The 14701-nt window shown below is 35.6% G+C and overlaps 2 long non-coding RNA genes and 1 pseudogene across 3 annotated transcripts in view; 1 reads left to right on the top strand and 2 right to left on the bottom strand.

Annotated features, from left to right (window-relative positions):
* LOC131495144 (uncharacterized) overlaps nt 1–14701 on the top strand; it is a 301564-nt gene that overhangs the window by 39782 nt on the left and 247081 nt on the right. The gene's annotated exons all lie outside the window — the stretch shown is intronic.
* LOC131495146 (uncharacterized) overlaps nt 1–14701 on the bottom strand; it is a 66689-nt gene that overhangs the window by 31776 nt on the left and 20212 nt on the right. The gene's annotated exons all lie outside the window — the stretch shown is intronic.
* On the bottom strand, nt 1748–2094 carry LOC131495143 (non-histone chromosomal protein HMG-17-like; annotated as a pseudogene).

Genomic DNA, 14701 nt, shown 5'->3' on the forward strand with positions numbered 1-14701 from the left:
CAGTCTTTAGTTTAGAAGAAGAAGCATAGCCACAAAACTATTTAAAAAATAAGGATAAGTGTCCAAGCTTGGAGAACTTTACTTTGGTGACTTTAGAGGATAGAGAAAAGTCAGCAAATGTGTTTTAATTTTGCCTGTTTTGCTTATTCTGCTTAGTTCTGGTCAGAGCTAATGCTTTCAAATGATCCCAAATGGACTTTAAAATTCGGCTAACTGCAAGCACATATGCAAGTAGGATGCAGTTAAAACTGCATGTATTTATGTAAATGCATAAAATAAATATAACATTAAAAAATCCCTCTATCTGGGTGTGTTTGGTGTGTGTATGTGTGTGTGTGTGTGTATACCAAAAATTAAAAGAGATTTCTTAAACAGAATATATATTGAGATATTTATTCTGATATAAATAATATGACCCAATGTCTCAGTTAAATAACATGTGATAAAGTATGTTGGGCTAAATTTCTAGTTTCTACTGTAAATGCTATAAATCTATTCATGTATATAGATATACATGATAAAATAGAAAACAATGTATAACAAGAATATTCAATGAATATATCAGAAAATACTATCAGTAATCACAAAAATACTAAAGAAACAGGTTCTGCAAGATGTTATGTAGTTTTGCTGAGTGTGTAGGACTTGTATTTTTTGAAAATGTAGAGTCCCTCTGTGCATTATTTAACTTTCAAAGCAATGAATTGCAAGGACTAGAGTTATAGAATGAATTCTTTATAGGAGAGAATCTGGGGAGTGCCACAGAAGGAGACAATGGCAAATGAGAAGGGAAATTTCTTCTGTATTCCTCTCTCTGTAAATGCATATTTTTAGTGCAGAGAGAACACTTAGCTGAATAAACAACAATTACTCTGTTAACATGAGGTTTATCAGGGAAAAATAAATGAAAAGAAAATTGGCATGTACTGTTACAGTTCTTTCCCTGTATTGTATATTGACTTTTATTATTTTATTTATTGGATACAGACAAACTGTATCCAGCTTTATTAAAGCTACTTTTCATAAACAATCATGGTATTTCAGGCAGGACATGGGGAGACAATCTTAACAGTATACAACTTTCAAACTGCTTTCTTAAATAGACTACCAAAATCAGAAAGCCACTATAAAACCCATTGAAGTCTTCATTTGATGCTCTGAGCAGGGAAAGTTTAGAGGGAGGGTTGACATTTCACATTTAGCATGTCGCTTAATAACTTTTCACAAGTTGACCTTGACTTTTAGGAAATGAAATGAAAATGGCAGAATTATCAATCTGAAGATCCACAAGCTAAAAAGGGAACTCTTTTTGAGAGATACCATCTCCAGGGTGACACTGTGAAGTCCAGAATGCCTGACATACTGAGAACCACTGGGGGGAGGGGGTCAGGTTCCAACAGGTCTCTGGGTTTAAAGAGGTCAAGTCTATGTTGAAGCAGAGAGGGAAGAAAAGACACAAAAAATGAATTTTAATTTTTCCACACCACAAGACATTTGTGCCAAGATGGTTAATGTCTGCTAACATCAAGGAATCCCTCTTCCTGGGAACCAAGAGGAATTTTCCGAAAACTAGAAGGGAAAGGTGTTCCCCCTATATCAATCGAGTTTCAGAGATATTCTATTGGTTACATAGACCCTTCCCTCAAAACATCAAGGGAGTGTTCTGTGTGCTAATACTATAGTTTAAAAATAATTAAAACAAGATTCTGCATTTTTATAAAACTTGATAAAAAATAGTATTTCAAACTGTACAGTCACCAGAAGTGCACACACTTCACTTGGCATCTCCAGCACCTTCAGCTTTCTGTGCCTGGTCTGTTTTGGCATCTCCATTTTCTGCAGGGTCATTCGCATCCTTGCCAGCATCAGCTTTCCCCTTTCCCCCTTTGGGTTCCTTGTCTCCCTTCTTTGCAGGGGTTTAGGCTCTGGCTTTGGAGGAGCAGGTTTAGCAGATAAACTTGCAGGTCTTCTCTGTGGCTCATCCTTCACCTTGGCTTTATCTCCTTTAGCATTCCCGTCAGCCTTTCTCTTGGGCATGGTGGCGACAGTGGCAGGCCATAGGCACTGGACGCAGGATGCCCTGGTGCGTGGGCTTTGGTAGGTCCGGGGGTCATTCTTGCCTCTTCTTCTTCACACTGCTTGTACTGACTTTCAATACTTATATTTTTCTTTCTAGTTTCGATGATTTATCCACCATTAACAGCTTATCAGTAAGTTGTCATAATTTAAATATTTTCATAATGATCCTAACATAAATATGATTGAGAACATATATAAATAAAATGAGTGAATCACAGTAATTTCTTATGTGAGAAAAGTAAGGGAAGATAAATTAATACCTGGATTTTTATCACTAAATAATAATAATACAGGGAGGTGGGAGTGGGTGAAATGGGTAAAAACAGTCAAAAGGTACAAATTTCTAATTATAAAATGTGCAACATGGTGACTGTAGTTAATAGTACTGTATTGTATATTTGAAAGTTGTTAAGAGAATAGGTCTTAAAAGTTTTTATCACAAGAAAAAAAATTTTGTACTGTGTATGGTAATGGATTTTAACTACACTTGTGGTGATCATTTTGCAATATATACAAATATTGAATCATTATTTTTTACACATGAAACTAATATTATATGTCAAGTATATCTTTATTAAAAGATAATAAAATAAAATATTATGATTCATAGAAATCAATATGTCAAGAACTTTACATTTTTATTAATAAAAGGCAATTCTGAAAAAGATTGAAGATTTTATTTAGAAAAGACTGTATTGGAGAAAATGGTTTGTTTCCCTGGAATATATCAGTGTTATGCTGGAGACAGATATAGATATATATATATATGACATATATGATCATTCAAAAATGAATACACGTATATGTACAGCTGAGTATGTAAAAATAGGATGCAATTTTGCAAGCGATAAAAAACAATTGGATTACCTATTTGATTTTATACATCTTTATGTTTAAATTTTCTTGAATTTCAAGTTAATTAGTCTTTTAAAAAATGTTTATCTAACTTGAGAGAGAGAGAGCATGCATGAGCAGGAAAAGGACAGAGAGAGAGGGAGAGAGGATCACAGACTGGGAGATCATGACCTGAGCTGAAATCAAGAGTCAGTGGCTTAACTGATTGAGCCATCCAGGCGCCCCTCAAGTTAATTACTCTTTATAATGGTCTATAGAATCTGGAAGAATTCATGGTAGTTTATATGTCTGAAGGATATAAGATATTAAAAACAGTTATGACGGGATTTGAAGGGCAACCCACATTTCTGCCCAGCCATGTCTCGCCACAAATGGGGTGCTGCCCATATTTCTGTCTGGCCATATATTGGGGCACCCAAATTAATGGTTGCCAAAGCAAATTATCAGGACACAAAGTGTGACAAGCAAGAAGGCAATAGCTACTCCTGGAAGGGAAAGGATCCCAACCAGTGTTTTTTCCTGACAATCTGAATTTGAAAAGGAAAGGACAATGTGACATTTTACCTTCCTTTGTCATCCTGGCATCAAAGATCTGGGAAAGAGGACTTTGGCAAGAATTCTTAGCCTTTGCTGGCTTCTGCCAATTTTCCCAGGATGCCGTCTACAGGCTTAGGAGACAGTTGGGTGTCCCATTAGGTCTCATCCTGGTCACCAAAACCTTTAGAGGAGGAAAAATAAGTTTCCTTCTACTTTTTATATTGAATGCCTGGCTGAAACCTCCTTTTCTCTCTTTTTATAAAAATTTTTTTTAATGTTTATTTATTTTTGAGAGAGACAGAGACAGAATGTGAGTGGGTTAGGGGTAGAGAGAGAGGGAGACACAGAAGCAGAAGCAGGCTCCAGGCTCTGAGCTGTCAGCACAGCGTGGGGGGTCGAACTCACGAGCTGTGAGATCATGACCTGAGCCGAAGTCAGATGCTCAACCGACTGGGCCACCCAGGCACCCCAGAAACCTCCTTTTCTCTAGGGCACCTTGTAAATGGATAAACTTATCTACAATGGTTAAAAGTTCTGTTCTATGGCCACTGTAGTTCAGGATTATCTTTGGTAAGGTTAACCTTACTTATTCAGCCTCAAAATTTTATTCACCTGATGTCTCACACTGGATGCAGTGTGGTTTCTAAGTCAGAAACAGTCTCATCTGGACCCAATCTGACTGCGTCCAGAAAGAGAAATGCTTAAATAAAGTCTGAAAGCTCAAAATGCAAAAGCCACAGAGGTAGGATCCAGGATCTGAGAAGGACTTACTCATGACCTCCAGAGATGGTGAGAAAGCAGTAAGCTCACGGGCATAAGAGGTATCTACACAAGGTTGCTCACTGCTCCTGGGGGCCACTGGGTTGTCTCCTTTGGTTCCTGCTTCTGACCCCTGAACTGTTAAAAGATAAACTGAAGCATATTAAGAATTTTAAGAGTTCATTTGAGCAACAATCGATTCAAATTGAGCAGTTGTCCGGAGTACTTAAACGAGAAGTAGTTAGGAGTGCTCCCTGAGGAGACAATTCTTTGCTTTGCTATGGGCTCAAAATACATAATTATTAATTCATAAAACATTCACGGAGTGACAAGGTGCCAGCATTAAGCCTGGGGTTCAGGATTTAAAGGTGAATAAGGAAGTCTTTGCCCTTACATAGCCTACAGTATGGTAGAGAGATTGTAAGACTCCAAGTGATAGTAAAGGAAAACCATAGACCAGCTATCTTGCCCTGTATCTGAGATTATATGGCGTGTGATACAGCTTCATGTTTAAAGTTTTCTTTCTCTTAGAACACAAATTGGTGAAGCCTTCTGCTATTTCTGAAGGTTAAAACAATTCTGGATTCTTGCACCAAACTCCATTTCACTCTTTGCTTAAACTATTTTAGGAGGACATCTCTCGCTCCTAAACTATCTTTTATCCCTATGAAAGCATTAATAGCCCTGCTGATGCTGGGTAACCAAGAACTCAGAAGAAAAGTAAAATAAGGTTTTAGTTATTGAGCGCTGATTCTGATGGACTGAAAAGCTGTTATGAGACTTGAATGCACCCCACAGCATGAGTCAGTGGGTCAAGTTCCGCAAGGCTCACATGAACCCCTTGCCTGAGTTAGTACTTACTGGACTTTTCCTCTCTGCATGTGTCCAGCAGAATGATTGGGCTGGGACTAGGACTGATTTTTGTGTGTATGTGCTTTTTTAATTGGTGAATTTACTGATCATAAAAATTTCAAATATATGTATAAAACATTCTAAAGAAGCCCCTGTATGCAATTAGAAAATTTCTCTGTACAGATGTATATCTTATCTCTTCTAATAATTACCTTCAAAATAACTATCTGAAAGAAAAGACTTACTAAATTATAGTAATAGTTCCTACCACCATTCAAATAAAATGTTGAAATAAAAAGGAAATTAAGAATTGGCCTGGATACCTGTCCTTCATTATTCCAATCCATAAGCCACATCAAGGGCACAAAAGGCTCTCCACTGAACACTCTCCCACTTGTGCCCCCATTAATTACACTGTATGAACACAGAGACCTTTCAAAGAAATGAGTGGAAAAGGCTGTCACAATTTAGTTGAAAAACTGAATAGATGATGTTTGATTTATTTTTTCCTATTAAAAGTAAATTAGGGTTAAACTGGAATAGTCATTACCATTTATACAAACCGTATTTACAATGAAGTATCAATTTTAGAGTGGCCAGAAGGACCTTGCAGATGAAATAAGCTTAAGCCCTGGACCACACTTTGACAAAGATTCTTATATACAATTAGGCATATAATATAACTTAGTTGCTACTTTCAATCTGACATTCCTATAAGACTTAGAAATAAATCATATCAGCATGAACATTTTAAAAAGATCAGTTGTGAGTTTCTTTTAGTGTGTAGCAGTAGAAATACTGCTCAAACTAAGTATTTTATACTTTATTTAATTGAACCCTCCCATTTGCAAATTATTTACAAAAAAGAATACAATGAAAAACATGAACTAATAAAAGTATCAAACACTGCTAGCAGATCAGAAAAACTGTTGTTTCCTATTATTAAGCTACTAACTGGTAGTATAAGTAAATTATTTCCTGACTAAATGAGTTTGGAGGTTTTTTTCTATTTAATAGGATGGCAATAATGAGCTAAATGTGTGAGTGTCTTGGAGTTCTCAGAAGAAAAGTGGAATATAAATATAGTCATAATAACAATCATTAATATTTTAATACCATAATGTGTCTTGCTATAAGCTGATCCTTAGTTATTGATCTGACAAATGATATTCTCAGATGATTTGTTGAAGTTGAACATCTTGGGCGTGGTGATCTTATAGTTTTTACTACATTTAAAGCTGGGTCATAACATTTAGTTCATACTATATTCAAATGTGCAGAGAAAAATCTAGTTTATTGTGTATTTAAGCTAATTTGGATTTCTTCCTGGGAGGAAATTTAAGCAAATGCTCAATCTATTTTAACTTTTCCAATGCAATATTATAATCTGTCCCTTCATGCTGTGGTCAAGCTGTCTGCTTGCCTTCTCTTCCCCTCTTATGATAGCACATAGGTACATAGGCCAGTGGAAGTGGCTTAAATGACTATGACATCAGAGGGAACTGCCAATCCAGGACCCAAGTGGCATCTTTGGGTAAATGGCTATCTTCCTTGTCTACTGGTTGGTAGGGACCTCTTGGAGCCAAAGTCTCGGGAGGGGAAATTAGGGACACCTATCACTCTCTTGTTCTCCTTGTCCCTATTCTTCTTACCAACTCTCAGGCTAGAAGAAGCACAGTCTCTTCTTTATATTGTCTTCCTTCAGCTATCAAGCTGCAAGGCTTCTGCCTTATAGGTCCTAGGTGGAAGAGATAATAACTCTTGCAAAGGAGATCTAGTAACACTAGCCAGTCTTGGGCTTTCATATGTGAAAGAAGGCAAAATGGCTACCAGGATATTTGGGGAGGAAAAGTATCAATACAATAAACTAATGTGCAAGACAATTACAGTTTCACTGAGTACCTATCTGCTTCCCAGAAATTAAATATTAATATTTTCTTTCTCTTTTCATTTCTCCTGTAAGAAATTCTGTTCTCCTTATAGATAGAGGATGCCTTAGGCCAACAAAGTCAAAGTCAAATACACAGAAATGCAAAAAAGAAAGCACATTAATACTTTTCTAATTAATTTTTAATATCACACAATCTTCGAGTTTTTAAAACTTGGCTTAGTCGTGAGGTATTCTATTTTGAAAATGTCATGAAATGCATATTTGACTCAAGCTATCATGGTGTACTTTCATGCAGTATGTATTTACTCATTTCTGTGTGCAACGGGTGTCTTTGAAAAGCATATTCTTTATTGTGGAACTTAAAATAGTTGTCATATATTCTTTTTTGGTCACATCTTTCTTCCTCACCTATTACTCCCCTTTCAGTTCCACCCTTTTGCTTGAAGTTTTAAAATCTACATTGGTCTTTGTTTTTCATACTATTTCTCACTTAGGGTAGCATTAAAGAACCTAATGAAACTTTCTCCCCCTCTATTTAAACTCCTTTCTAGCATTCCAGTTTTAATGGAGTCAAGTGAATGTACTGACAATTATTACTTACAGGGTCCTGCTCTCTGCACAATGATCTAGTTCAGGATTTTGTTTTTCACATACTCGCATATTTCTTTCTCCCTACTTCTGTCCATGAATCCATGTCATGTAATTATACCAAATCTACTTCTAGTCTCATTTTCTACAGAAAGAATCCCTGGTTAATAAGAGTCCATTGTGATCTTACTCTATTGATCCGTTTCACCTTTTTGATTCGTTATTTATTATGGAAGATTCAATTTTAATAATTTTGATGAACATTTTTTAACTAGTAAAATTAAGATTTATTTCCACAGTTTACACAGAGATATACTTTGCATATTTGGTGCATTCCTATTAAAAAAGCCCAATTCATGGCTTGTTCTGGTTTGACCTTTGTATCATTTCCTTTACCTTTATTCTGTACTCATCACTCTTCGTTCCAACTCAGTTGGTCTGAACAATTTTAAGAACTGTTTTTTGTGATAGGAAAATACTTTATAATATAACAAATAAATCTTTCCTATCTTAATATCTTTATATGATTCTGCTCTGCAGTGCTAATTGTTTTGTCTATAGTTTCAATTCCCATTGTTCAGTTTCTCACTTTCTTTTCTTTTTCAGTTATTTGAATATTTCCTATTCATCTCTTGTTCATAAATATTCCTAAGGTTTTTATACTTTATTAAGTATTTATTGTATTATATATCACCCAAATGTATCTCTAATACCTCTATACTTTAGCATAATGGGGTTCTGTCTGACACTGGAGCTGTTGATACATAATTTGTATTCTTCATAGTTAATTTTTTTCTTAAAAAATTTTTTTAATGCTTATTTATTTTTGAGAGAGAGAGAGAGACAGATTGCTAGCAGGGGAGGAGCAGAGAGAAGGGAGACACAGAATCTGAAAGGCTCCAGACTCTGAGCTGTCAGCACAGAGCCTAATGCAGGGGCTCAAACTCACGAACCGTGAGATCATGACCTGAGCTGAAGTCAGATGCTTAACCAACTGAGCCACCCAGGTGTCCCCATAGTTACATTTTTATCCCTGATTTGAATAAAAACTTTGTGAAAGTATGGATATCAACTATTCATTTTATACATTCATAAACATTAACAGAAATTCTCTAATCTCTTTCCATAATACCCAAGACCATCTATTACTGTCAACAGAGTAGGCATTCTGGGAAATTAAAATTCATCACTATTATCAAGAACAAAGTACAAACAGAATTCCAGATTCATAGTTCCTAGTTTCAAAGAACTCTTCATATGCTATTGCTTCTATCTGAAGTGCCCTTCCCAATCATGCAAATGTATGATTGTTCTTAAAGACTCAGCATAGTGTCATTTCCTTTATAAAATCTCTTGTCTATCTCCCTCCCCAAAACCAGCCTATCTTTCATATCCCACTTTTGATTAATGCCCAACGCTCGTCAAAGCTAGCCCCCCAATACTGTGTGTTTCACAATGTAATGTATTTTTCTGGCTACACATCTGCTCCTTGAACATCATGACTATGGACTATGAACATTGTGCCTAGGCACTGAAATATTATTCATCTTCGTATTGTCAGTGATCAGAAAAGAGTTTATAGTCAGTCAACACTGAATAAATCATTGGGATTCATATGAAGCTATTTTGACAAGGTGGCATTTGGTTATTACTGTAGTCAAAGTAACCAAAGTAGTAACAAAGTAAACAAAGTAGTCAAAGGAAATCTTCAGAATGAAAATTATTGGAGATTTTGTTTCCTCGCGTGTGCAGCTTGTTTCCATCACTTACTCACATTTATATGTTTTAAACTGCATTTGTTATTTCACACATACTTTGCCCTTGGCTATATAAATCTGTTTGGAATCACAATAGAGTACCTTGATAATGGGTAAAACAGTGCTCATAACTAGACTGCCTTCTTTTGGTTGGTATTTTCTTGGTGAGAAAGTGACAGGAGCTAGGCAGCGCTATGTGGATATTTAGAACATGCTACCTGGTCACTTTGGACCTGGAATGATACTGATCAAATTTTTAAGTATACTTTAAAAACAAAGGTTCAACTTTTTTTTCTTAACTTTAGCCTGAGGTATTCCTTATTGCTTATAACAAAGGATAAGCTATAAATGTTAGCTATGATATCTTGGCTTTGTTTAAAATAACAAATAATGTTTTAATAAAAATAAGTATGCAATGGGGCGCCTGGCTGGCTTAGTTGATTGAGCATCTGACTTCTTGATTTCAACTCAGGTAATCGTTCCTGGGTTGTGGGATCGAGCTCTGCATCAGCCTCTGTGCTGAGCATGGAGCCTGCATAAGACACACTCTCTCTCTCTCTCTCTCTCTCTCTCCCTCTCCCCCTCCCTCTTCCTCTGCCCTTCTCCCCACTGTGCTCTCTCTCCCTCTCTAAAATAAATAAAAATACATAAAAATTCTTTTAAAAAGTAAATGTGCAGTAAATTTGATAATATATAAAGTTTGGATTAAGAAGAAATTTCTAGTTCCGGCAATATGGCAAACTAGACTACCTATAGAGACCTTAACAGGAAGAAAGAATGATACATAAAACATAATATGTAATACACACAAAATAAAATAAAGTGCAATACACTAACATTTAAATGAAACTCATGGCTGACTTTACTAGGAAAAAAGGCCTTAAGGATCAAAAAGAAAAAGAAAATGCCTTGAGAAGAAAAGGTGTAAGCTGATGCTGAGCCTTCCACTGCTTGCCATTCTGAGGGAACTAGCCAGTCTGAGTAACTAGGAGATGGAGTCTTAACACCCAAGAAGCACAGAAGAGAGTTGTAACTGAGACTCAGTTTAGTTTACCTAATAATGCCAGAACTCTCAACTAGCTACGCGTAGGGAAGTGATGGACTAGAAAAAAATCCATCCCCTGGAAAAAGAGATGACTTGAAAGATTACCATTTTGGAGTGTTCTGTAGGTTGAATTGTTTTCCTGTGATAATTCATAAATATGGGTTTGGGATTTAAATTGATCCTACCTGTATAATCTGGGAACATTCAGATAAGGAATTGACATAAAAGTGTTGCAAGTCCCATAATGCCCATGGGAAAAAAACCCAATAGTTTGTGTTTTCAACAGAGCTGTTAAAGAGCCCAAAAGGTAAAGCCCCAGTGAGGATTAGTTCATTCCAAAATTATATGAAAAGACACAAAGAAACAACGCAATATGAATAAGAGTCAGTACATCGAGAGTAGCACTGTCCCCTATCTTGTCACATAATAGAAATATTGGAAAGTGACTATGAAATAATTTTAAAATGACAAAAATCATAAGAAAATAATTTATTAAAATAGAAATTGAGGAAAATACTATGACCAAAAGATAGACAATTTTGAAAAATATCAAATAGTTGTTGAGAAATTAAAAGATATTTTCTTTGAAATTGTATGTATTGATAGATGGTTATTTGTGGTATTATATATTCAAATATATTACTCAGGAAGAGAAATATAGAGATAAAGATATTGAAAACCTAAGACACCTATCCATTTGAGAAATTCAACATGCAATTTGTAGACGTTCTTCACCTGAAGACAGAAAGTAAAATTGCCTGTTCAAAAGATAATGTCTGATAATTTCAGTATTGATAAATGACAGACATCCTCTGATATAGGACACGTTGGAGACAAGAGAAGTTGAAGGAGAAGGTCTGAAAGATGAAGAAAAATACATTATTTATAAAAGAACAGCAGTTAGATCAGTAGCATTAAAAGAAGCCAGAATATAATACGTTCAGAATACTGGGAGAATACAATTGTAAATCTAGGTAGCTAAAGTTATCTGTTAGGATAAAGAAAAAAATGTTTATGCTATATTATATATTTAAAAGCTGCAAGATATTGGGGCGCCTGGGTGGCTCAGTCAGTTAAGTGTCTGACTTCAGCTCAAGTCATGATCTCATGGTTCATGGGTTTGAGCCCCGTGTCGGGCTCTGTGCTGACAGCTCAGAGCCTGGAGCCTGCTTCGGACTCTGTGTCTCCCTCTCTCTCTGCTCCTCCCCCACTCATGCTCTGTCTCTCTCTCTCTCTCAAAAATAAAAAATAATCATAAAAAAAACCTGCAAGATCTTAAAAGTTCTCATTAGGAGAAAAAAAATCTGTAACAATGTGTGGTAATGGATGTTAACTAGATTTCTCGTGGTTATTATTTTACAATATAAACAAATATTGAATCATTATGTTGTACAACTGAAGATAATATAATGTTATGTTAGTTATATCTCAATAAAAAAAAATTTAGACACAAGCAGAGTTTTCCACTAACAAAACCCACTGAAAGATCTTTTTAAAGTAATCTCTATACCCGACATGGGGTATGAACTCACAACCCCAAGATCAAATGTCACATGCTCTACCAACTAAGCCAGCAAGGCACCTTACCTACTGTAAGAATATTCAAAAAGAAGTGAAATGAACTCAGAGGTAAGATGTGTGAAGCAAGATGAAATGGTAGTGTTAGGGGAACCTGGGTGGCTCAGTCGTTTGAGCGTCTGACTCTTTTCAGCTCAGGTCATGATCCCAGGGTTGTGAGATCAAGCTGGCCCAAGTGGGGCTGTGTGCTGAGCGTGGAGCCTGCTGAGGATTCTCTCTCTCTCTCGCTCTCGCTCTATCTTCTCTCTCTCTCGCTCTATCTCCTCTGCCCCTCTACCCTGCTTGTGGGCTGTCTCTCTAAAATAGATGATTTAAAAAATTGTAGTGTTGGCATAAAATAGACCAATGAGACCAATAAAATAGAGAAACAGATTGAACTTATATAGTCTATTGATTTATGACAAAAGTAACATTGCAGAGATATAGAGAAGGTACTAAGTCAATTGGATATCCATATGGAAAAATTATATCCTGACATCTACTTCACCCCATATACAAACTTCAATTTCAGAATTAATCTAATATGTAAAAGGTAAAACAATAAGATTTTTGAAAGAAAACATAGTAGAATATCTTCATGACCTTGGAGTTGACAAAGATTTATTAAACAGAACATAAAGAGAAAAGTGAAACACTGGATTCCATTAAAGTTAAAAATTCTTGTTCAATAAGAGACACCATTAAGAGAGTAAAAAGACAAGGTACATAGTAGAGGGATACATATATCTGGAAACACATTTGCAATACATATATCTGGAAAAGGATTAGATTCAGAATATATAAAGAACTTCTATAAGTTAATCACAAAAGATAGAAAAGCTAATAGAAAAATTGACAAAAGGGCGCGCCAAAGGGGATTTCTAAATGTTCAAAAAAGCTATGAAAGTGCTTATTTTACTAGTTGTAAGTTCATGGAAAGCTAAAACCACAGTGAGCTACCACCGCATGCGTATTACATTGGTTAAAATGAAAAAGATATACAAGTGTTGGAAATAATGTGAAGCAACTAGAACTCTTACACTATTGATAGGAAAATAAATTAGTACAGCCACTTTGGAAAATTTGTTGTAGCTATAAAGTTGAATATGTATATACCTTAGGACCCAGTGATTATGAATAGGCCTCAGTTTCCTTACTTCTAAAATAAAGATAGTAATATCTATTTCACAAGGTTATTTTAAGTATGAAATTAAAGTGATTATATTTTAAAAACAGAAAAACCCATGGTGTTACTTTATTTTACTATTCATCACAGTGTAATTACAGTATTTTGCATACTGTGAGTGCTTAAAAGTTGATTGAATCAAATAATTTGTAAATACTTAAAAAAAATTTATTTTATTAAACCTTGCAGGAGACAAAATAAAATTTTGCTTCAGTAAAAAACAAAGTGGGGGTGCCTGGGTGGCTCAGTCTGTTGAGCATACAACTCTTTATTTTGGCTCAGGTCATGATCCCAGGGTTGTGGGATGGAGCCTTGTGTTGGGCTCTGTGCTGAGTATGGAGCTTGCTTAGGATTTTTTCTCTCTCTCCCTCTGCTCTTCACCCCCACTCGTGCTGTCTCTCTCTCAAAACAAAACAAAACAACAACAAAACAAAGTGAAAGTCAGCAGCAGTGCAAATCTCCGAAGGACTACTTACCAGTGTCATGTTTAGGTGCCTGGATTTCAAACTTGGTTCAAATTCCAGTTTTGTAACTCACTAGGAGTATGATTTATGTCAAATCACTTATTAACTCTGAGTCTCTATTTTTTTTCTCCTTTCTAAAATAGAGATAGTGTGTCTAGCATATTATAAGCATTCAACAAATACTAGTTTTATACTGTTTAGTAGAGATGAGTGTCATAAAATGTTTTACATTTTCAGGTTCATTAAATGAAGAAAAGTGTCAGTCAGTGAATAAACAAACAATAAACCCAGAAATATCTTGTGGTATTGAGTATAGATTCCCAGGCATCATAAAAAAATATACTATACTCAACTCTAAAATATACCTTATTAGAACTTATAAACATTCAATATATGCATAGAAAAAGGCATCTTTTATTGGCTATTTTTTTCTCTAGTTTTGATTTCACTTTTTGTTTCTCAAGTCTTAAAGAGGTTTGATCTAACTCATATTGATATTTCAGTAAAGAGTTATAGGTTGTTGTGTTTTGAGGTTTTTTGGCTATATTGGTGTGATTGGATGGATCAGTAGATCTTGAGCTTTAACCAATTTGTAACCAACTATGTTACTGGCTAAATGCTTTACCCCAGATGGCAGCACGGTTATGTAATAGAAGCTTTCAGATTTATAAATGTAATGTCCTGTGGAAGAGCCTCTTGGGAAGTTATTTTGAAACAGTAATCCCAGAAGTTCTGTGAATTTCATTTTGACACTGGGTGGGGAGGAGTTTGAGATGAGAGGGAAGAGTTCTCAGGGCACTTCCAGTTCAGCTGCAATTATTCATTTATTTAACTGTTCATACATTAAGCTTCTTTACATAATAGAAAAAGGGGTTGGGGGGGATATTACTTTCTTAGCCACAGCTGCTTTTAAGAATGGACTTAGTTAATTGTAGGAACGTTTTAATGATTTGTTCAGGCTACATCCAGCGGTAAGAGAAGAGGTATGCTTAATTGTTCTGTATAATAAGGAACAAAATACTTTTGTGCTGTAGAGCAATCTGCCAAGAATGGTGAGAAGGGAAGGAAGGAGAGAGAGAGAGTCCATCCTGTTCCTGGACCCAATTCCCACTTTGGTCTGGGGGTTCTCAC

The sequence above is a fragment of the Neofelis nebulosa genome, chromosome 14 (assembly GCF_028018385.1).
Source record: "Neofelis nebulosa isolate mNeoNeb1 chromosome 14, mNeoNeb1.pri, whole genome shotgun sequence".
Taxonomy (NCBI): Eukaryota; Metazoa; Chordata; class Mammalia; order Carnivora; family Felidae; genus Neofelis; species Neofelis nebulosa.